Genomic DNA, 25,083 nt, shown 5'->3' on the forward strand with positions numbered 1-25,083 from the left:
ACATTTTATATACTAGCTGCCCATCAAGAATGTCCAGGTATGTTTCACTAGGAGCCCAAATTGAAGCATTAACGTTCTCCAATAACATCATACAAGCGATACAAGATTGCCAGGGTTGGAGGAGGAACCTAACCTAGATACATTGTGAACACATGTGGAGATGTTGCTATGAACCCCCTGTATAACTGTTTCACACCAGTAAAAATATTTGAAAAGATTCCCTTGGATTAGAACACTCCTCCGGTTATTCAATTTCAAGAGGCAATTTAAGTTCTTGCTTCGAGAAGTCTTTAATAGAATAAAACAAAATTGGTAATTATTGATTTAACCCAATTGGGGCATTTAATAGTAAAAATCAAAACATTTACAGCAGCTTAGAGAAGGCAGCATTATTTTTTGAAAAGCAAGCTGTAGTTTAATATTTGGTCTTTTTGATTTTAGATTGCATGAAGAACAAAATACCAAGTACAAAAGTTATCTGGGTTAGTTCTCCTCCCCTCCTTCCTTACTCATTTCAAGTATAAGTTAGGTTCATTTCTTTCTGCTCCTTTACCATTCTAGAAATTTCCTCCAGTATTGTCAATTTGTTTTTGGTTTCCCCCATTTAAAATATTCACAAATGTCAAAAGTCAGATCGGAGTCATCGGAGAAATGTCTCCTTCTGTGTGTGTGTGTTTTATGAGATGGGCTGTTGCTGTGTTGCCAAGTTGGTCTGCAGATCCTGAATTCAAGAGATCTTAACTGCCTCAGCCTCCCCAGTGCTGGGACTACAGCTGTGTGTAACCATGCCCTGCTCCCCCATTCCTTTTTTACCCCAGCTTAATTGAGGTAGAATTGACAAAAATGTATATAATTACATTATACATAACATTTCTGTATCTGTATATGTTATAAAATGATTCAGGCTAATTAACATATTCATCACCTCACTTATTTGTGTATGTATGTGTTGTGAACATTTAAAATCTACTCTTAGCCAGGTATGCTGATTTATGTCTGTAATTACAGCACTGGGAGGCTGAGGCAGGAGGTTTTGAGTTCAAGGCCAGCTTGGGTGACATAGAAGACTCTGTTACAAAAAAAAAAAACCTCTCTCATCAGTTTTCAAATATACATTACATCCTTAATTACAGTCACCAAGTTGTACAATATATCTGAATTTGTTCATCCTAATGGCAGCTCTGTACCCTTTGACCTTGCCTCAGCCCCCAGTCCCCAGCCACTGGCAACCTTCATTCTGCTCTCTGCCTCTGTTGAGTTTGACTGACTGAGATTCTACTGTAAGTGATATGCAGTGCTTGCTTATCTTTCTGTGCCTGGTTTATTTCACTTTGCATAGTGTTCTTTAGGTTTACATACGTTGTCACAAATGACAAGATGTCCTTCTCTCTTTTTAAGACTGAATAGTATTCTGTGTGTGTGTGCATCCATCAGGGGACAGCAATATGTGGGTGAGTTTCTTACAGGTCTTGGCTCATCCGAATTGTGCTGGAGTGAATGAGAGAGTACAAGTGTCTCTTCAAAGTGGGGTTGCGGAATACCAAGGTAGCTGAATTGTTAGTTTTTGAGAACCCTCATGCTGTTTTCCACAGTGGTTGTACTAGTACAAATTCCTATCAGCAGAGAACAAGGGTTTCTTCACATCCTCACCAACACTTGTCATCTTTTGTCTTTGATAAAAGCCATTGTAACAGATGTGGTGGCATCTCATTGCAGTTTTAACTTGCATTTCCCTGATGATCGGGCGTGTTGAACATTTTCATATACCCATTGGCCATTTATATGTCTTGAGAAATGTCTGCTTAGATCTTTGCCCATAGTAGGCCTGTTTTCATGCTATTGAGTTGTTTGAATTCCTTATATATTTTGGATATCAACCCTCATCGGATGTTTGTTTGCACTTATTTCCTTCCATTCCATAGGTTGTCTTTGCATTTTGTTGATTATTATTATTTACTTATTTTTTGCTGTGCAGAAAATTTTTAGTTTGATATAATCCTATTTATTTATGTTTTTTGGTTTTGGTTGCCCTGTTCATTTGGGATCATAGCCAAACAAACAAAAAAAACCCAAACCAAAACAAAAACCCAACAACATTGCCCAAACCAGTGTCAAGAAACTTTTCAAATTTTTATTTTGTTTTTTATTTATTTTATTTTTACTAGTACTGGGGTTTGAATTTAGGGCCTTACACTTGCTAGGCAGGCACTCTACCACTTAAGCCAAGTTTTTTAAAGTTTTAAAATTTCAGGTCTTCTATTTAAGTCTGGTTGATTTTGAGTTGGTTTTGGTACATGGTATAAGGTAAGGGTCCAGTTTTGTTCTTCTGTATGTGAATATTCAAGTTTCCCATTTATTGAGGATACCTTGCTTTCACCATTGAGTGTTCTTTGAGAAGGTTAATTGTCTGTAAATGTGTGGGTGTTTTTCTGAGCTCTTTATTCTCTTCCATTGGTCTCCATGTCTGTTTTTATGCCAGTATCATACTGTTTTGAGTACTATAACTTTGTAGTATTTTTTTCTTTTTGTTCAAGATTGCTTTGGTTCTTCGAGTCTTTTGCATTTCCATATGAATTTTAGGGTTTTTTTTCTATTTCTGTGAAAAATGTTATTGGCATTTTGACATGTGTTTGTAGATCTGGGTAATTTGGACATTTTTTAACAAAGTTCATTTGTTCATTCCATGAACACAGGATGTCTTTTCACTTATGTGTGTTATCTAAAGAAAGAAATTAAAATTTTCAGAAGGCAGTGTTAATTTTGAGAAAGACTTCTCTGAAAAATTTAAACCTGTAGACATCATGGTCCTTTGTGCCTAAATATTTAGCATGAATATCTTAAGCACAGTAACGTTACCTAGCCACAGTGTATCTTTTAAGTTCAGAAAATTTAATGTTGCTATCATGCTGTTATTACATAATACAGTCTATTTTCAAATGTCACCACTTGTTCCAATGTATTTATAGCATCCCCCCCCCCAATTTAACATTCAATCCAAAACTGGGTGTGGTGGCTCACATCTGTAATCCAAGCACTTGGGAGGCTGAGGCAAGAGGATTAAGGCCAGCCTGGGCTACATAGCAAGACCCTGTCTCACAAAACAAAACAAAGTAACAAAACAAAACATAAACATCCAACCCAGTATCACGGGTTACGCTTTTCCTTTCCTTCTCTCTTTTTCTCTTTCTCTCTTTCTTCATTTCCTTCTTTTTCAGGACATTGACATTTTAGAATGTAAGCCAGTATTTAGTAAAGTGTTTCTCAACTTGGGTTTGTTTGATTGTTTCCTCATGGTTAGATTTCATCATGCTTTTTTTTCTTTTGAAATAATTTCAACTTTGCAGAACAGTTGCCAGAATTATATACCATTTTGCGGCTTTTTGGAAAGTTTGAAATTATCCTTAGCCAGATTCACCAATTTTGAACTTTTGTCACATTCACAATTATCATTCTTTCTCTCATTCTCCCCCCACCCTATGTATGTGTGTATGGATAGAAGCATTTTTGTGAAAATTTGAAGCAGTTAAGAGTAGTCATAGCTGGTGCCCTGGCTCATGCCTGCAATCCCAGCTACTCAGGAAGTGGAAATCAGGAGGAACATGGTTCTAGGCAGTCTGGGCAAAAAGTGAGGGAAACTTCATTTCAACAAATAACTGGACATGGTGGTGCATGCCTGTGGTTCCAGCTATGAAGGAGGCTATAAGAAGGAAGATCACGTCTGAGGCTGGTCTGGGCAAAATTACAAGACTCTATCTGAAAGCAAAAAAGGGTTGGGAGAGGCATGGCTCAAGTGGCAGAGCATCTGCCTAGCAAGTGTGAGAACCTGAGTTTAAACCCCAGTACTGAAAAAAAAAAAAGTCACTCTTTAAGTGACAGCTTTGGAACTAGGTCTTGTGGGACAGAGATGCTGGCCAGTTAGAGCATAGGTACAGGGAAGGACATTGCAACCAGAGAGATCAACATTGCGGAGGTTAAACCAGGGTGGATGTGAAGCAGCAGGTGAGCTGCTATGTTTTAGAGTCACTTGGCTGGGGAAGAAAAGACCAGAGGAGTAGTTGGAACTTACCACTCCTCATGTTAAGGAACTGGGACTTCGTTCCATAGGAAAAAAGAAAAAAAAGAGAATGTTGAAGGCTTTTATGCAAGAGGATGATGGACCCTGACAGATTTTCTAGGAAACCTGACTCTAGGGCACTTTGGAGGAGAAGGGCAAGCTAGGTGTATTAGGTGGAAATTTCATCACACCAGCTGGTGAAGCCCCGGAACAAAAGGATGCATGGGAACGTTTGCCGATGCCCTTCTATGTGCTGGCTATTTTGCATGTGATACTTCATTTAATTATCACAAAAGCATGAGGCCACAGAGGTTAAATTTCTTAGCCAAAGCAGTTGTACTGAGTTTATGACCTAGAGAACGTAACTAACATCTGAACTCAGGGCCACTCTGAAACACAGTGAGGCCATGTAGGAAGGAAAAGGGCTGGAGTGGGGGTGGGAGGAAGGACCCAAAGGTTCTAGAGCCATTGTTGTCAGGGTAGTGAGTTGGACATGGTGAGTGAGGAAGTCAGAAAGGATGAAGCCCATGATTCCAGCTTGGGCTATCGTCTAGATGGTGATTAGTGGAGAAGGAAAAGAATTAAGGCAGGTATAGAAAATAATGATTTTGTTAATGCTTTCTATAAATTTGGTTTGGATGACTGGGTTTGAACAAATCAGGACAAGATATCCAGTAGGCATTTTGGCTCAAGAGCTCCGAAGAAAGGTCTAGGCTAACCACAGAGATTTGGCCATCCAAGTCATGGCTGTGTTACCCAGCAATTGCTCAATTGGAGGATTGTGCCATGGAGCCCTTGGCACACTCACATTTATAGAATGGTAGGGAATTAAAACTCAGTAAAAGAAATGAGAAAGAAAGGTGGAGCCTTTCAAGAAGGCAAGTGAGCAGGTATATACTTCCTGTAGAAGAGTTCCAAAAGGAGGCCCCAAAAAGATTAACCTGACGTTCACCAATTAATTTAGTGACGGCAATTGCAGTAGGTTGGCAGGAATTAATCTCCCAGGGATTAAAGAGTGAATGGTGGTAGAGGAAGTGAACACAGACTAGAGATTATCCTGTTAAGCATTTTAGTGAATGAGGACAATGGTAGCAGTCAATATTATGGAGGGCCACTGTGTGCAAGCAATTGCGTGCATTGTCCTGGATAATCCTAAAATAGTCCTGTGCTGTGGCTACTGTGGTTATTCCTGTTTTCTGATGAGAGCCCTGCAGCTGAGAGAGTATAGAAGAGGTTCAGTAATGTGCCCAGGGTTCTACCACTAATCAGTAGTGGAACACAGATTCAAATCTAAATCTTTCCATGTTCAAAGTCCATGGTCGAGATGGAGGCCGCCTAGCCCTGAGCCTGTTTAAAAGCAAGGGAGGGAAAATTCTTTAGTGAGGAGAATATTGACCATATATGCAGCAGAGAGAATACATGTTGTTTCAAAGTCTAAAGGAAGGATATTAGATCATATTAAAAAAAAAAAGGAGGATTTCCAAGATGGCAGCTAGAGGGAGGAAGCAGAAAGCGTGCCTCCTAAAGTGAAATCTTGGAGAGACACTGGAGACACACCTTGCAGGCAAAACCACCGAGAAGAGGCAAAACTTTGACCCCTCCACACCTCCAGCCGGTGCATAGCAGCTCCACTTCATGTTAAACGGAGAAACCAGGAGGACTCCTGGACTGCCAGTCGCCCGCGCCCAGACAGCTTGGGAAGACGTGGACCACAAGGTGAGCTAAGCGGTACGTGGTTCTCCCACAGACAACCCTGGGCCAGATCAGCATAGCCCCCTGGACAGACCGACCGCCACCGAGGGAAAAAGAGAGAAATTGAGTAATAAGCAATAACAACAAAAAAGACACGTAGCAAAGAGGGTGGGGCGCCCTGAGCACTGAAGAGGCAGGGAGGGGAATCCCTCCTGGAACTGTAAATAAACAATCTGGGAGGGCCAGAGAGGGTGGGAGCGGGGGCACGCGCCCAGCAACCAGGAGTGGGAAAGCTTGTGAGGGTGGCGGAGGGAGGAAAACTCCACAGGAGAGGGGGAACACCCACTTCCCACATGAACTGTGAATGAACACTCAGGCCGAAGAAAGCGGGTGCGGTGTCACCTCCCCCAGTGTGCTTGGAAAGGGGAAAGCTTGTAGCAGTGGCTCATGCCCAGGAGAACTCTGAGTAAACAAAGCCTGAGGGGCCAGGGGAGTGTTAAGCTCACCCCTGAGATCTGCATAAATAAAGCCTCCAGCAACAGCAGGCTGACAGCAGCAGGCAGGCAAGCCACAGCTGCAGATACCATTCTCAGAACTGTCTCCAGACTCTTTTTTTTCTTTTTCTCCCTACCTTTGATGAGAGAACAACCGAACTACACCTGCATGCTGAAAAACTTACTGAAATTGTATTGCATTTGGACTTGGGACACTTCGTGAGGTTTTTTTTTTTTCTTGTTTGGTTTTGTTCTATGTTATGTTACCCCTTTGATGAGACAACTACAGAACATCTAAAGTACCATCTCCAGGATTGGAGGCTGAGAGACTAACACCAAAATATTAAGACTGAAACTACATTGCATTTGAACTTGGAGGTTTTTTTTTTTTTTAATTTAATTTAATTTATATATATATATTTTTTTTTTCTTTCATTTACTTATTTTTTTTTATTCTTATCTTTATTCTTTTTATTTTTTATTTTCAATCCTCTCTGTCTCTAATGCCTTTTCAGCTTATGGTTGAATAGTACACTGTCTCTCCCTGTTTATATCTTTGAAACATTTTTTTGTTTGTTTCTTTGTTTTGTTTTTTTTCTAATTGATTATTTGTTTTTCCCTTTTCCTTTAACTTCTCTGCTTTCCATCCCCTCACACCCTTCCATTCTAAATATCACTAGTGCTATTATTAAAGCCAGAAAATACTTAACTGCACACAGTACGGGGACATTAACAACACCAAAGACAATGATGGGAAGACAGAAAAAACTGGGAAACCAGTTTCCCCACAGCAAAAAATTAGTACAGGAACCAGAGGGAAATGAAGAAAACAGATACTCAGATCCAGACTCCAACAAAATGAAGATAAACTATGCCAAAGAACCCAATGAAGCCCACAAGAATAATTTAAAAGAAGAAATACTACAGGTACTCAATGAGAATTTTATAGAGATGATACTGGATATGGTCAACCAAAATGTACAGGAGACACTCAAGAAATTCCAAGACAACAAAAATAGAGAATTTGAAAAAGCAAAAGAAGAAATAAAGGAAACCATAGAAGCACTGTATAAACACCAAAGTGAAACAGAGAACATGATTAATAAAGAGATAAATGAACTCAGGACAAAAATAGACCTGAGAAAAAATAAAGAGGAAACGACCCAGGATATGGAAAACCTCAGAAAAAAGAAAGAAACAGAATTGCAAAACAAAACAGAAGGCCAATCCAGCAGAATAGAACAAACAGAAGACAGACTCTCTAACTCGAAGATGAAATGGTAATTAAAGGAAAAACCGAAGAACTATTAGTTAAACAAGTCAAGACCTGTGAAAAGAAAATGCAAGAACTCACCGACTCCATCAAAAGACCAAACTTGAGAATCATGGGCATCGAAGAAGGAGAAGAGGTGCAAGCAAACGGAATATGTAATATATTCAACAAATTAATAACAGAAAATTTCCCAAATCTAGAAAAATCTATTCCAATACTAATGCAAGTGGCCTCCAGAACACCAAACAGACCAGATCAAAATAGAACTACCCCACGGCATATTATCATTAAAACAACAAGTTTAGAAACTAGGAAAAGAATATTGAAGGTTGTAAGAGAGAAAAAACAAGTAACGTACAAAGGTAAACCCATCAAAATCACAGCAGACTTCTCAACAGAAACATTGAAAGCAAGAAGAGCATGGGGTGAGATCTTCCGGGCTTTGAATGAAAATAACTTCAACCCCAGGATACTCTACCCAGCAAAGCTATCATTCAAAATAGATGGAGCAATAAAAGTCTTCCATGATAAGCAGAAACTAAAGCAATATGTGACCACAAAGCCACCACTACAAAAGATTCTTCAAGGGATTCTACACACAGAAAGTAAAACCCAACATAACCATGAAAGCACAGGAAGCACCAAACTACAGGAAAAGAAAAAGCAAGACAGTAGAGAGTAATTTCAACTTAGGTACACACAATCAAACCTTCAAACAACTGAGACAACTAAATGACAGGAATCACCACATACCTATCAGTACTAACGCTTAATGTTAATGGACTTAATTCACCCATCAAAAGGCACCGCTTTATGAAATGGATTAAAAAGGATGATCCAACAATTTGTTCCTTAAAGGAGACCCATCTCACTGACAGAAATAAGCATAGGCTTAGGATGAAAGGCTGGAAGAAGATTTACCAAGCCAATGGCCCCTGAAAACAGGCAGGAGTAGCAATACTTATCTCTGACAAAGTAGACTTCAAACCTACATTTATCAAATGAGATAAAGAAGGACATTCCATACTAATAAAAGGGGAAATAGGCCAAAAGGAAATAACAATTATCACCTATATGCACCCAATGTCAACGCACCCAATTTCATCAAACACACCCTGAAAGACCTAAAAGCATATATTAACTCCAACACAGTGGTTGTGGGAGACTTTAACACCCCATTATCATCAATAGATAGGTCATCCAAACAAAAAATCAATAAAGAAATCCAAGATCTAAAATATACAATAGATCAAATGGACCTACTTGATGTCTACAGAACATTTCATACAACTTCTACACAATATACATTCTTCTCAGCAGCCCATGGAACCTTCTCCAAAATAGATCATATCCTAGGGCACAAAGCAAGCCTCAGCAAATATAAGAAAATACAAATTATACCATGCATTCTATCTGATCACAATGCAATAAAACTAGAACTCAACAACAAAAGTAAAGACAAAAAACATGCAAACAGCTGGAAACTGAATAACTCATTGCTTAATAAACAATGGGTCATTGATGAAATAAAAGAGGAAATTAAAAAGTTCCTGGAAGTTGATGAAAATGAAAACACAACCTACCGGAACCTATGGGACACAGCAAAGGCAGTCCTGAGAGGAAAGTTTATAGCCATGAGTGCATATAAAGACTGAAAGATCCCAAATCAATGACCTAATGATACATCTCAAACTCCTAGAAAAACAAGAACAAGCAAATCCCAAAACAAATAAGAGAGAAATAATAAAAATAAGAGCTGAAATCAATGAAATAGAAAAAAAAATCATACAAAGAATTAAACAAAAAGTTGGTTCTTTGAAAAAATTAACAAGATTGACAGACCCCTGGCAAACCTGACTAAAATGAGGAGAGAAAAAATCCAATTAGTAGAATCAGGAATGCGAAAGGGGAGATAACAACAAACACCATGAAAGTCCAGGAAATCATCAGAACTACTTCGAGAACCTATATTCAAATAAATTTGAAAATCTTAAAGAAATGGACAGATTTCTAGATACATATGATCATCCAAAACTGAACCAAGAGGATAATAATCACCTGAATAGATCTATAACACAAAATGAAATTAAAGCAACAATCAAGAGTCTCCCCCCCAAAAAAAGTCCAGGACCTGATGGATTCTCTGCTGAATTCTATCTGACCTTTAAAGAAGAACTGATACCAACCCTCCTTAAACTGTTCCATGAAATAAAAAGGGAAGGAAAACTGCCGAACACATTTTCTGAAGCCAGTATTACACTTATCCCAAAACCAGGCAAAGACACCTCCAAAAAGGAGAATAGGCCAATCTCCTTAATGAACACTGACGCAAAAATCCTCAATAAAATAATGGCACACCGAATTCAGCAAGACATCAAAAAGATTATTCATCATGACCTAGGAGGCTTCATCCCAGGAATGCAGGGGTGGTTCAACATACGAAAATCAATAAACATAATACACCACATTAACAGAAGCAAAGACAAAAACCACTTGATCTTCTCAATAGATGCAGAAAAAGCCTTTGATAAGATGCAACACCATTTCATGATAAAAGCTCTAAGAAAACTAGGAATAGAAGGAAAGTACCTCAACATTATAAATGCTATGTATGACAAACCTACAGCCAGCATTATACTTAATGGAGAAAAACTGAAACCATTGCCTCTAAAATCAGGAACTAGACAAGGGTGCTCACTATCTCTGCTCCTATTCAACATAGTACTGGAATTCCTAACCAGAGCAATTAGGCAAGAAGAAGAAATAAAATGAATACAAATAGGTAAAGAAACTGTCAAAATATCCCTATTAGCAGACGACATGATCCTATACCTTAAAGACCCAAAAAACTCTACTCAAAAGCTCCTAGACACCATCAATAGCTATAGCAAGGTAGCAGGATAGAAAATCAACATAGAAAAATCATTAGCATTTCTATACACTAACAATGAGCAAACTGAAAAAGAATGTATGAAAACAATTTCATTTACAATAGCCTCAAAAAAAAAATCAAATACCTAGGTGTAAACCTAACAAAGGATGTGAAAGACCTCTACAAGGAAAACTATAAACTTCTGAAGAAAAGATTGAGGAAGACTATAGAAAGTGTAGCGATTTCCCATGCTCATGGATTGGTACAATCAACATAGTAAAAATGTGTATACTCCCAAAAGTAATCTACATGTTTAATGCAATTCCCATCAAAATTCCAATGGCATTCATTAAAGACATTGAAAAATCTACCGTTAAATTTATATGGAAACACAAGAGGCCACGAATAGCCAAGGCAATACTCAGTCAAAAGAACAATGCAGGAGGTATCACAATACCTGACTTCAAACTATATTACAAAGCAATAACAATAAAAACAGCATGGTACTGGCACAAAAACAGACATGAAGACCAGTGGCACAGAATAGAGGACCCAGATATGAAGCCACACAACTATAACCAACTTGTCTTTGACAAAGGTGCTAAAAATATACGATGGAGAAAAAGCAGCCTCATCAACAAAAACTGCTGGGAAAACTGGTTTGTAGTCTGCAAAAAACTGAAACTAGATCCATGGATATCACCCTATACCAATATTAACTCAAAATGGATCAAGGATCTTAATATCAGACCCCAAACTCTAAAGTTGATACAGGAAAGTGTAGGAAATACTGTGGAGTTAGTAGGTATAGGTAAGAACTTTCTCAATGGAACCCCAGCAGCACAGCAACTAAGAGATAGCATAGACAAATGGGACCTCATAAAACTAAAAAGCTTCTGTTCATCAAAAGAAATGGTCTCTAAACTGAAGAGAACACCCACAGTGGGAGAAAATATTTGCCAGCTACACATCAGACAAAGGACTGATAACCAGAATATACAGGGAACTTTAAAAACTAAATTCTCCCAAAACTAATGAACCAATAAAGAAATGAGCAAGTGAACTAAACAGAACTTTCTCAAAAGAAGAAATTCAAATGGCCAAAACACACATGAAAAAATGCTCACCATCTCTAGCAATAAAGGAAATGCAAATTAAAACCACGCTAAGATTCCACCTCACCCCTGTTAGAATAGCCATCATCAGCAACACCACGAACAACAGGTGTTGGCGAGGATGCGGGGAAAAAGGAACCCTCTTACACTGTTGATGGGAATGTAAACTAGTGCAACCACTCTGGAAAAAAATTTGGAGGCTACTTAAAAAGCTAGACATTGATCTACCATTTGATCCAGTAATACCACTCTTGGGGATACACCCAAAAGACTGCGACACGGGTTACTCCAGAGGCACCTGCACACCCATGTTTATTGCAGCACTATTCACAATAGCCAAGATATGAAAACAGCCAAGATATGAAAACAGACGAATAGATTAAGAAAATGTGGTATCTATACACAATGGAATTTTATGCAGCCACGAAGAAGAACAAAATGTTATTATTCGCTGGTAAATGGATGGAATTGGAGAACATTATTCTGAGTGAGGTTAGCCTGGCCCAAAAGACCAAAAATCGTATGTTCTCCCTCATATGCGGACATTAGATCAAGGGCAAACACAACAAGGAGATTTGATCACAAGATAAAAGCGAGTGCACACAAGGGAGATACGAGAATAGGTAAGACAGCAAAAAAATTAGCATTTGTCGCCCTCGATGCAGAGAAACTAAAGCAGATACCTTAAAAGCAACTGAGGCCAATAGGAAAAGGGGACCAGGAACTAGAGAAAAGGTTAGATCAAAAAGAATTAACCTAGAAGGTAACACACGCGCACAGGAAATTAATGTGAGTCAACTCCCTGTATAGCTATCCTTATCTCAACCAGCAAAAACCCTTGTTCCTTCCTATTATTGCTTATACTCTCTCTACAACAAAATTAGAGAGAAGGGCAAAATAGTTTCTGCCAGGTATTGAGGGAGTGGTGGGGGGAGTAGGAGGGGGTGGGGGCAGAGGGGAGAAATGGCCCAGCATCGTATGCACATATGAATAATAAAAAAATAAAAATTAAAAAATATGGAGCACCTAGTTTTGGAAAGGAACTAGGAACATCTGTTTGTCAAAGGCCAGAACAGATGCAAGAAGAATTGTTGCAAATATACCCAGATGTCAGCGAAGATAACACTCTTTGTTGTGGTTTAAGGAACATTGACTCAATTAAGGCCTCTTTCTGCTTCCACTGGGAAGCTCAATCCAAGATTTCTGTGACTGCCTGGGAGCTTGTCCTCCGGTTTACTTGATTTCCAGTGTCTGCTTCCATTAGATTTTTTTATCTATTTGTAATTCAGCTCCTACAGCTGTTCTTTTTCCTGGCTCCTGTTGACCTAGTTGTAGAGCTCAGCTCCCACACCCTTTTTATTTTATTTTTTTTCGTTTATTCATATGTGCATAAATTGTTTGGGTTATTTCTCCCCCCTACCCCCTGCCCCCTTGCTTCCAGGCAGAAACTGTTTTCCACTTTTCTCTAATTTTGTTGAAGAGAGAGTATGAACAATAATACGAAGGACAAAGCGTTTTTGCTAGTTGAGTTAAGGATAGCTATACAGAGAGATTCCTAGCATTGCTTCCATGTACAAATGTGTTACATTCTAAGTTGATTCATCTCTAACCTTTTCTCTAGTTCCTGGTCCCCTTCTCCTATTGGCCTCTGTCACTTTAAGGTTTCTGTATTAGTTCCTTTGCAGTGGGGACATCAAATGCCTTCATGTTTTGGGTTTTCTATCTATTCCTATATCTCCCGTATGTGCTGTCCCCTTGTTATTCGATCCAAGTCTGACCACATTGCTGCATTTGCCCTAGATCTAAAGTCCGCATATGAGGGAGAACATATGATTTTTGGTCTTCTGAGCCTGGCTAACCTTGCTCAGAATGATGTTCTCTAGTTTCATCCATTTACTTGTGAATGATAACATTTCGTTCTTCTTCATGGCTGCATAAAATTCCATTGTGCATAAATACCACATTTTCTTAATCCATTCATCAGTGGTGGGGCATCTTGGCTTTTTCCATAACTTGGCTATTGTGAATAGTGCTGCAATAAACATGGGTGTGCAGATACTTCTGGAGTAACCTGTGTCACAGTCTTTTGGGTATATCCCCAAGAGTGGTATTGCTGGATCATATGGCAGATCTATGTTTAGATTTTTAAGAAGCCTCCAAATTTTTTTTCCAGAGTGATTGCACTGGTTTGCATTCCCACCAGCAGTGTATGAGTGTTCGTTTTTCCCCACATCCTCGCCAACACCTGTTGTTAGTGGTGTTTTTGATGATGGCTATTCTAACAGGGGTGAGATGGAATCTTAGTATGGTTTTGATTTGCATTTCCTTTATGGCTAGAGATGGTAAGCATTTTTTCATGTGTTTTTTGGCCATTTGAATTTCTTCTTTTGAGAAAGTTCTGTTTAGTTCACTTGCCCATTTCTTTATTGGTTCATTAATTTTGGGAGAATTTAGTTTTTCCCCCACCCTTTTTGTTTGATCTTTTCCCCAAGTCCCTTGTACAAGGCTTTTGTGCATGTGACAGATATGACTGAAGGCTTCAGGAATTTTAAAGCCTTAGCAACACAAATAACATCTAAGAATAGATAGGTCCATTTTAAACATAGCTCCCCCATTACTTGGAGCTCTTTTCCCATGCTGCAACCTGTTTTTGATCCTCATTTCTCTTTATTCATCTCCATTATTCTTAGGCTTTTGTTTTGTTTGAGGTAGGGTCTCACTACTTAGCTTAGGCTAGCCTCAAACTCATGATCCTCTTCCCTCGCCTCCTCAGTACTGCAATTTCAGGCATGTACCACCATGCCTGGCTTTCTTTTTTTCTTTAATTTACCTCTATTTAGCTATCTCTTTATTTCAGTTTTATTCTAAGCCATGTCCTCTTCTTCTGTACTTTCACTGTCACGCTGAATTTAGGAAATTCAAGGTAATTTCCTAAATTAGGCATTTTGCATCCTGAAGAGAAATTCTGGCATCTCCTAAAATAATATTTTTTTCACTTTAGGTCTTAGAGATATGGTTAAAGGTGGTAGGAAGGTATTTGAAAGTGATCATATCTGTTGCCTTCTATTTTCTCAGTGAAATATGACATAGGGTCTTCTGTTGAGTAGGTCTAGTGATGATTTGGACAGGTGGGGCCATGGACCCTGTAAATAGAAATTTGCCAGATTCCTGAAATTTCATAAAAGGCCATATTTACCTAGAATAATTCCTTCGAAAAAGCCTACTGCCTCGTGGCATTGATTCCCTTAGTAGAGACAGATTATTCCATTTACTGAGTACTCTGGTCAATATGAGAAAAACAGAAGAAGCAGTGGAGGAGGAAAAGTCAGAATAAGTAAACTGAAACTGGGTAATGGAGAGCAGGCCCTGGCATCCTTTCTGTCTCCAGCACAAGATAAATAAGTTATCTCAGATTTGGTGGTTTAAAGTACCCGTATTTATTATCGCTCAGTTTCTGGACGTCAGGGATTCAGGAGGGGCTGAGCTGGGTGATCTGGCTCAGTGTGTCTCATGGGGCTGCAGTTCTTCCGCAGGTGTAATGGAGCTGGGGAGGTGGCTCCTGATACCCAGACCAGCCAGGAGCAGGAAGCCTCAGCTCCTCACCCCAAGGGTCCCTCCACAGTGGTGTGTTGACATAGTGGTGAGCTTTTGCCAGAAGTGAACAATCTGAGAAAGAGCAACCAAGAGAGAAGCCAAAATGCCTCATGCCACTTGCTCTGGGGAGTGACATGCCCTCACCTTTGGTCACACAGACCATCCTTGGTTAAGTGTGGGTGGGGCCTACACAAAGGTGTGAATGCCAGGGTACAGGGATCCCTGGGGGCGGGGCCTACACAAAGGTGTGAATGTCAGGGTACAGGGATCCCTGGGGGCGGGGCCTACACAAAGGTGTGAATGTCAGGGTACAGGGATCCCTGGGGGCTGGGTTTGGAGGCAATGTTTCCAGTCACCTTGTGTGCATGTGTGTGCACATGTGTGCACGTGTGTGTGAGGGGGTGCTGCTTACCTTAAAAGCCATGGAAGAGTAGAATTGTAAAGACTCTAAGATTTAATGCACCAGTAAGATAAAAAATGACTGGGGAGGGGGTTCCAAAATGAGTAGGCTTCAGTATTTTGTCACGTAAGGAAGACAAAAAGTTGCCATTAACCACCACTATCATCTCATCAAACATATTGTGACATAAGAAAGAGAGAATGACATAATCTCAGAATAAAAAACATCCTTTCAATTGAGTGAATTTATCTTTATTAAAAACTCACAACTTAAGCTGGGCACTGGTGACTCATGCTTGTAACCCTAGCTACTTGAGAAGCTGAGATCCAGAGATCATGGTTTGAGGCCAGCCTGGGCAATAGTTTGAGAGACTCTAATGTCCAAAAAAGAGAGCAAAATGGACTGAAAGTGTGGCTCAAGTGGTAGAGCACCTGCTTTGCAAGCACAAAGCTCTGAGTTCAAGAAACCCCAGTTCCACCAAAAAAAAAAAAAGATAAAAAAACTCATGACTTGTCTTTGCTTTTCTTATGTAACTGTGGACTGATGAAAACTTCATCCTGTCTTGGTCCACAAGCTGTCATTCAAAACCACCAAGTACCTTTAAAGATGACTGAGAATCATGTCGGAACACAAAGCTGTTCACTTAAAGTAAATGAAAAAAGAAAAACTTGAAGTGGTTGATACAAAGAGCTAGCAGTTTTATAAAAGTGTGCTGGTGAGCTGGAAACCATAGTCTTGGCAAATATTTTTCAGTTTTGTAACTTTGCTGTTAGTGTTCCTGCTAATATGTAGATGTTTATTATTCAAGCTAATTAAATATAAAATTAAAAAGATAGAGTATCATTTCAGCCTAGATACGTGTACAGAAAAGTAATACAATTGCATAATGGCTTTAACTTTTAAAGAATTTTCATATGTACTTAATATACTTTATATATAGTAATATATATTGTATATTATATTTATATGTGCTATGTATATATTATATAATAATAAATAATTATAATTATATATTATATAATATATGTATTATTTATGTCAAAGATCCTTTTTCTAAATGATAATCTCCTTACTTTAAAGATCTGCTGCTCTTAGTAACCCAGTGACCTAGTTATTCATGTCTCCATGAGAATGAGGTATCTGACACTGTCCATTAGTGATGAACCTTGGATTGTTAGGTTTTTTTGCTCCCACATTAATGAATTTGTAGAAGTATGGTCACATTTTCATTTGGTTCCATCTGTGACCTATGGCATCGTATTTGCAAGGCTGGAGGCTTGGGTTGGGGGAGGGATTATTTTGTTCTGAGATTAACTGGGCACCTACTAGAACCAGACTCTCACTGTTTAGACTGAGAATTCTTTCTGAGTAACATTAAGGAAAATCGGAACACTCTCTTCCATACTGTTGCAAGTCCTCATGAATATGCTTAAAACCTACACAATTTTCTTTTGAAAATCTGGTTAGTAGAAACTATTGGTTTTTTTTCATTAATAAACCCCAAATATTATTAACAAGTGATTCATATTTTGAAAGTATGTGGTGTGATTACTTTTAGAAATTGTGCTTTCAATTTTGATTTTAAAGCCAAATTGGTTAAGTAAGAAGTTAACTGATATTCTTCAAGAACTTCTGTCATATTTTGCCAGTTGGAATGCTTTGTTCCCACAAGGTTCTTTTAAGCAAAAGGTAGTGAGCAGCTGAATTTTTGAATCTGTGGATAACTTTTTTGGTGGAAGGACAATCTTGGAGTCATAGAACCAAATAGAGGTAGAACACTGGAACTTAGCCATCAATACTCTGCTTAATTTCAGTTTTCTCTTGTACAGCTCTAATTAAACTAAGTCCTTCAAACAGTCAGACCTTGTCATGGCATGCTGTGTGTGAGCCCAGTGTGGCTACTCCCTGGCGTAATTTAGGATAAATATTAGGTGCCTTTTGTTTCACTTAGGTAAAAGCATTTGTATCATTGTACAGAATTTCTAGGATACAGCTTAGAAAATGTCAGTGACATTTTCACCTTCCCTGTTGGCTGTAGCTGATTTGAATCTTTCTTGTTTGGTTGTTTTTGGTACTGGGGACGGAACCCTGGGTCTCACATGTGCTACACAAGCGCTCTACCCCCTAGGTACATCTTCAGCTCCACTGATTGGAATCTTCACTGGTCATTACAGGTTAGATGTCTTAATATAGATAACACATTTGAATCAGGCTAAGCTTCCGGGGATAAAGCTAATACAAAACTTGTTTTTCACAGCCACATGACAAAGCAGAGAAAACTCTGATGTGGGATAATAAATTAGCAAATAGTTTTGGGGGGAGTTGTTCATTTGTTTGCTTGTTTGCAGTGCTGGGATGGAACATGTTTGTAAGTGCCTTACCACTGGACTACAACTCAGTCTGCAAATAGTTTCTTGACAATAAAATGTGCTTTGTCCTGGAGCTGATGTTAACTCAGTATTCTTGCCACAAATTATGTGCCAACCACCCCAGCTACCTTACCTTTTGCCAGACCAAAAACAGTCACTTTTAAAAGGTAACATCAAAGCCAGAACCTTCAAGAGAACCACTTAGCAGGGTAATGAGTGCTGTCCCTGGAGCCTCAGATGACCTTTTGTTTCTTGGCACTGATGAACTGAAGAGAAGAATAACCTTGGAACCCCGATCTAGAAATTGTCATGCATTGTTCTAATTATAAGCCACAAAATCATCCAATCATTTATATATAGAAAAGATCTCAAAAGTGGCTATCAGCACTTTCTTTGTAAAATCAGAGCATTACAGATAGAGCAAGTTCTTCTCTGATTTAAATTCAAGGATAACTCCTGAATCATACCCTTTGAAGGTTGTTGGGGTCACCAGTGGCTTCTCGGTGAATGATCTGGAAGCCACCCTGAGTGGCTTGGGCCTGGCAGCCCTCATCACGAAAGTGACCACTGGCACCTCCCTCCTTCAGACTTAAGAACTTCTAACATTAGTTTCTCCTTCCATAGGACAAAAACCCCATTTTCCTGGATAGTAACCATTTGGGGAAAAATTAAGTAATCAGTGGAGACTCCCTAGGAGAACATTTTGCTGAAATTTGTAAAATAAAGAAAAAATCCTGGTAAAAGAACAGAGTTTGGTTTAGTGTGATTTTGCCACACTCTCTGCATTTTCTATTTCTCCAATAGCTACAGTTCAAACTAGAATTCCCTTGTGAAAAAAAAAATGCTTGCCAACTCTCTAAGCAGTCAAAGTTTCACATCATTTCTGCCTTTAAACTCTCCTGAACAAACCAGCGCCTTAGTGGAATCCTGTAGTGCAGCCTCTGAGTCACAGAGTGGCTGGCAGCATTTCTCTCCACTACAGAATAGCAGAGTAAGATTTCAGTCTGTGGACTCAGACTGCACAGGTCTAAAACCTGGCACTACCACTTAGCAGGTATGTGATTTGAGCAAGTTACTCCAGCTCTCTGGGCCTCAGTTTGCTCCTCTGTGAAATGGGAATGATCACAGCACTTACTGGGTCAGGTTATTGAAGACCTTAGGAAGATAATACATGACAGGTGCTCAGAGTAGTGTTGCCCATCACAACTACTCAGTTATTTTCAGAGACAAGTTTTATAACTTGAGTCAGGGCATATTTGGTTGCCTGGAACAGAGGCTATTCAGGCTATAATATATTATATATTTAGCTTGTGTAAGCATTCTCATGGATACCCAATGACAGCTGGGATGCTGGGATGTGTGTCAACACCCTGGCTGTGGATGGACTTTCCTCCATCCCTCCTGCGTTGGTTTGCCTCCCTCTGAGCATTGGCTCTGTTTTCTATGGATCAGTTTCTTGGTGTATCACTGTACGTATATCTAGAAACTCTCTCCCCCAGACCTATGTAAGTTCTTAGGTCAAGCAGTTCCCATGCATGACTGTTTCACAGTGACCTGCTTCTACGTTTCCAGGTGAAGGAATTGCAAGTAGCCAGGGCTGGAGGGGATGAGGCTGTTGGGGTGAGTATGGGGGCTCCTTCCCAAGTTGCTGCTGTACTGGATTCTCTAAGAAGGTGGTGTGGTGACGGGGACAGGGTAACAAAAACTGGTAACCCTAATCTTGGTGTTGAAGTTTCAGGGAGATTCAAGGCAACTTTGAGCACCCCAATTACCTAGCTTTTTTAAAAAAAGCTTTTATGGAAGGATGATATACATAAATAAAAGGGCACGTATGGGAAGTGACCAGCTTGATGAGTTTTGGCAAATTGAGCACACTTGTGTGCCTGGTGTGCGGCTCAAGAAACGGAACAGTACTGGCCCTGCTGTGGCTGCTTGTGCTCTTCTCCAGTTATGACTCTGTAAGGGTGGATTGGTTTTGCCTGCTTTTATACTTTATAAAATGCTTAAGTCCCTGAGATCATACACTATTCACTTATTTTGTGTTTACTTCTTTTGCTTAACCTTGTTTGTAAGATTCAGCAATATTGTTGTGTAGATTTGGAGGGCATTTATTTTCATTGTTGTATTCCCTTGTGTGAATACACTATATTTTACCTGCCCTACTCCTGTTGGGCATTTAGGTAGTTTTCTGTTTTCATCTGTTCCTTAATGGTGCTGCTGTGAACTTTTGTTGAACTTGTACACATTACTGTTGACCGTTTACCACCAGAGGCTCAAACAGAGTGTGGTAATTTATCTTCCATCACATGTAATTGAATTGATGCTTTATGAGTGACTGTTGTTATGATTTTTATCTGGTGGCTTGATCTCTTTTTATATGGTGACTTTCATGGTGGGAGGGCAGGGCCATGTAGTAAAAATTCTGTATACATAAAAGAACTTTGGGTATATTTAGATAGGTGTTTAACTGTTTGCCAATTGAATGACTAAAAGAATGAATGGTGTGTACCTCTGTCCTTTGTGAATAAGGCCTATTTAGAAGCATGGCCCCCAGTTGTCATGTATAATCCTGAATGACCTGCTACTGATCCTGAAGTGGGCATGTGACCTAAGCTGGACCAATCATGTCTGTCTTCTAGGAGTTTAAAATTAGCTGAAAGAAGAGACTGGGCACTGCCATTGCTGAGTCCCTGTGGTTATGTTTTGGAGGGGAGGCCAGTGAGCCTGCCCTCCCCTAATTTCTTAGTGTAGCCAAAAGTCTACATATATGACTGTTAAACAATAATGCAAACTATTTTAGATTAAGTTCCAAACTGCAAAGTAGAGAAAATAAGTGCTACAAAACTTTCAAATGTACGAGATCAGTGAAGAGTAGTTTCATCGTGTGTCTTGGTGCCTTAGCTTCTTTTTTGAAGAGAACTACTGTGAATGTGACTGTATTTTCTTTTGTGGTGCTTGGGATGGAACCAGGGCCTTGAGCATGCTAGGCAAGAGCTCTACCACTGAGACCTAAACTTAAGAAAGAAAAGATTATGGTATTTATCTATGCTGTTGTTTACTATTTTTTCTCTCTCTCCCTTTTTAAAAAAATATTTTTATTAGCATACATTAGTTGGAAAAGGGATTTTGTTGTGGCATTTCCATATACACTTAGAATGTATCTTGGTTGGGTTCATGCCTACCATCATTGTCTCATTTCCTTTCCCCTACTTAAAATGATTCTGACAGGTTTCAGTGCTATATCTTCATACATATATATAAAGTACACGGACCATATTTGCCCTTCTTTACCCTCTCTATTCACCCTCCCTTCTGCTAGAACTCCCTCCCCCCATAGGACCTGTTTACATTCCTGTCCCTCATTGTTTAAGTGTATGTTCACTGTTCAGAGGGGTTTTGTCATGGTATTTCTCCTGTGGATATATTTAATCAGTCTAACTCCCTCTATTACTCTTCCTTACCCTTTCCCCCCTACACAGCATTGTTCAACAGCTTTCAGTGCATTTCCTTGTGCCTTCTTTCTACACAGATGCAATGTATTTCATCTCTTTCTTCTTTTTTTTTTTTTCTTTCTGAGGTAATGTCTCACCATGTAGCCCAAGTTGGTTTTGAACTCTTGATCCTCCTGCCTCAGCCTCCCAAGTGCTGGGATTACAGGCCTTTACCACCACACCCAGCTCCTGATTATGTTTTCCATTCCAGAAATTTCAGTATTGAGGCAACTGTCCAGGAGAGTATAGGGAACTTGAGCCAGGGAAGTAGATGCAAAATTGCAGAGGATGGTGGTAGAGACCCTAAGTTTGAGGCTTTAAGTCTTAGAAATTGATTGAATATGGGTGTAAAGAGAGAAGTCAAAGATGATGTCAGGTTTGGAGTTTCTAGGTAGTGGTAACACTATTACAAACAAGAACATTCCAGGAGAGCAAGGGGGAAGTTCAGTGTAGGGAATACTAAATTTAACATTCTGGTGAGATAACTGGATTGTTCTGGTCAAGAATGTGGGTTTAAGAGTGAGGAAGAGCTAGGCACTGCTGACTCACACCTGTAATCCTAGCTGCTCAAGAGGCAGAGATCAGGAGAATTGAGGTTTGAGGCCAGCCTAGACAAAAAAAGGAAGACCCTATTTCAAAAATACCCAACACACAAAAAAGAAGGCTGGCAGTGTGGCTAAAGGGGTAGAGCACCTCCCTAGCAAGTGTGAGGTCCTGAGTTCAAACCCCAATACTAACCCCCAAAAACCAAGCAAGGAAGACTTGGAGTCTCCCTCCAGGTCTGCATGGTGCGGTCTTGTGTACTTGACTTATGTAGTTTCTTGAAGCTTCCATTCCCTGTCCATAGGTTGATACCTCCCAGTGAGATTAAGGCGAAACAGTGCACGTGAAGGGTGCAGCTTATTGACTGGCAATTAAGTATTCATAAAATATACACTAATAGGATGCTCTGCTGCCATGGTATCTAGAGGGCAGCTGGAAAACCCGGACTGGAGTGCTGCAGCAGGGAACTGTTGCCGGTGGGAAATAATGGGTAGCAACTGCTTCAAGCAGCAAGAATGGAGAGGAACAGCCCGAGGCATACAGCTGATGGGGCACACATTTCAAAAGAAGGGATAGGAGCTGGAGTTGGAGACTGACAAACTGTTAGGGAGAGCCAGCTCCTGAGAAGGGGTGCTCAGCAGCAGTCAGGGTGCAAGTGTGTCCTGACTGGGTCCACCAAGTTTCAGGTGACTATCCTTTTTCTTCTAAAAGCTTCATTACAGTTCAAATCAAGTCAGTCTTTGAGAGGAGTAACATGGTGTTAAGTTATTCATATGCATAAGATGACTGAATCCTCCAGGTAGCAGGTATCTACACGTCTACTCTCACCAGTGTGGAGATGAACCAACACCTGGAAATTCTTCCATCTTCTGTCCTGTCTCCTCCCACACTGCCAGACTCCTGCCTGCAGCAGGAGAGCCTGACTCCTCCAGAGGAGAGCCACTTTAAGAATTGTAAAGCAAAAACAAAAAGATAATTCATGTTACTCAGACAGTGGTTTCCTGGAATGCTTCTGTGTTTTTTAAACACAGAGCACCCCTCTGACTTCTCAAAGTTAAATTTTGGTACATATATGATGGTGGTAGGGCTTTGAAAGAGTATGTTTATGTTAAAAAAAAAAAAAAGGGAAAGAAGAGGCAGGGAGGAGGAGGAACAGAAAATAGGGGAGGATGGACTAATAGGATGTGAGGAAAAGAGGAAAGGAAAAAGGATCAAAAAGATGAGAGGCCATATTGGGAATGGAGAGATGTGGGGAAGGTGCTCCAGCAAACAGATTGCTAGGGTTTTTTTTTTTTAAGTTTTGTTTTGCAAACCGAATGCTTAATTAACCCCACTGTCCTCTGTGGGAATGGACAATCAATCTTCCCTGTTTTCTCAGTCTCCCAGCTAAGCACTGGGTCTGGACTCCACTAAGAAAGCACACAGTGGGATGGGGTCAGCAGCTGCAGAGCCATGTCTGGGGGTGCAGTTCTCCTGGAAATAACAGACCACCCAAGCACAGGGATGGGAGCCAGCCTGGCCTGGTGTGTCTGGGCTCCTTGATGAGGGCAGAAGTCCTTTGGGGGTTAAAACTTAAAAAAAAAAATACTCCGAAGCAAATTTGATCTTGATCATGATACTGCAATTGCAGACTTTAATATATGATTTTAACTTATTCCTAAATTAACCACAGTGACCAGGTGTCCGTTTTAGGATTGGTAGAGTTCCAACTCCCTTCCTCCCCCATCCTTGTTTCAGGTATCCTGATTTCTAAATGTAGACATAAGCAGTTCGGTGTTCTTTGGGGATAGCAAATGTGCACTGGGTCTTAAGTATTTAAAACGGTATCTTTTTTAATCCTTTTATTAACACGGCCGATTAACCTGTTGTTTTTGCAGAGCCTTGGGATTTTTTTGCTAGACATCCACGCAGCCGGCCTTTTTGCTGTTAAATAGTCCAAGTGTTTGAAAACTGAAGGTTGTTGCTGGACTCAGGTCACCTCATTTAGGACGGCGATGGGCCTTTTTTTAAAAATTGGGGCGGGGTGGGGGTGGGTGGCTGACTTGAGTTTCACCGACCTGCTCTGCGGCAGGCGACACCATGGAAGCGGCAGAGGTTCTGGCGGCCACCCGGTTCCCGAATTGCCCGGAGCGGAGCATTCCCTGCATTTGGGGTTCCAAGAAGGGCGAGGTGTCATCGTAGGGTGCTGGTCCCGGGCGCCGAGGCGGCCGACGCATCTGTCTTCCCTGGGTGCCCAGGCGCCCCTCGCGCGCTTCCCACAATCCCTCGCGTCGGGCCCATGCCGCGACCCCGGAGAGCCCCGCGGCGGAGCGGCCGGCCTCGGTGGCTGTCGGACTCTGTCCGGAAAGTCGCGAACGCGTCCGTCGCCTCCGCTCGCACAACGCCGGTTCGGCCATTTCCGGCCCGGCGCACTTCGGCAAGTTCCGTACTCGCCTGTCGGAAATGGCTGCCCGCCGGCAGGGGGAGCCGAGGATCCGGCGCGGCCTGGGAGGCGCGCGGCTGGCCGCCAGAGCGGCTTCTGGGAAGCCGAGTTTCGCACAGGCGGCGGCGGCGGCGGCTCGTCCCTGAACTGGAAGCCGGTAGGAGTCCTGGCGGCGCGGGAGCCCGAGGAGCAGGGTCGGTGGGAGGGACCCGGGCAGGTTGGCGCGTGGGGACGCGGCGCGCAGGAGCGGGTCCGCCGTGCCCGGGGAGTCAGCTGCCGGGCGGCGGGAGGCGTGCGGCTGCGGAGCGGAGTAGGCCTGCCTCGCGCCTCGGGGGCCTGGCGGAGGACACCGGGCCCGTAGCCGCGGGGAGGAGGACTGTGAGGCCTCCGCGGGGCTGGAGGCGCCGCCTCCCCGCCCCCACACGCCCCCATCCGCGGTCCCACCTCCCCTTCGGACGCTTGGTACCAGCTGTCCAGCGTCCCCTGCTGCCTGAAGCCCTCACCCTCCTTTGCCCGCAGGAAGCGTCTTCTGTTGACAAGGGCTGTCTGCTCCCCATCGTCCCCCGTGCACACTCCCGCATCTGCCCGGCTCTGCCCCCACACAGCCGTCCTTCCTCCGGCTCTTCTCACTGGGCTTGCCTCCCTTCTGAGGGCCACTTCCTGTCCAGGGGCCCAGGTGCTGCTCTTCTGGGCAGCCCAGCCCCGGTGGTGGCGGTGCAGGTCCGCACGCCCAGGTGGCAGCGATGCGCGCGACAGCCCAGGCC

At 41.3% G+C, this 25,083-nt stretch overlaps 1 protein-coding gene across 8 annotated transcripts in view; it reads left to right on the forward strand.

Annotated features, from left to right (window-relative positions):
• The window catches only part of Extl3 (exostosin like glycosyltransferase 3), a 126,259-nt gene that overhangs the window by 39,950 nt on the left and 61,226 nt on the right, over positions 1 to 25,083 (forward strand). For 2 of the 8 annotated variants that reach the window (XM_074055245.1, XM_074055252.1), the window contains exon 1: positions 24,339 to 24,476. The exons of 3 other annotated variants lie outside the window; for them this stretch is intronic. The gene's annotated coding sequence lies outside the window, so the exon portion shown is untranslated. Of the gene's footprint in view, positions 1 to 5,492; positions 5,771 to 24,338; positions 24,514 to 25,083 lie in introns of those variants that run through there. 3 more of the 8 variants (XM_074055250.1, XM_020157952.2, XM_074055248.1) reach the window with 3 other exon arrangements.

This window comes from Castor canadensis, chromosome 14 (assembly GCF_047511655.1).
Source record: "Castor canadensis chromosome 14, mCasCan1.hap1v2, whole genome shotgun sequence".
Taxonomy (NCBI): Eukaryota; Metazoa; Chordata; class Mammalia; order Rodentia; family Castoridae; genus Castor; species Castor canadensis.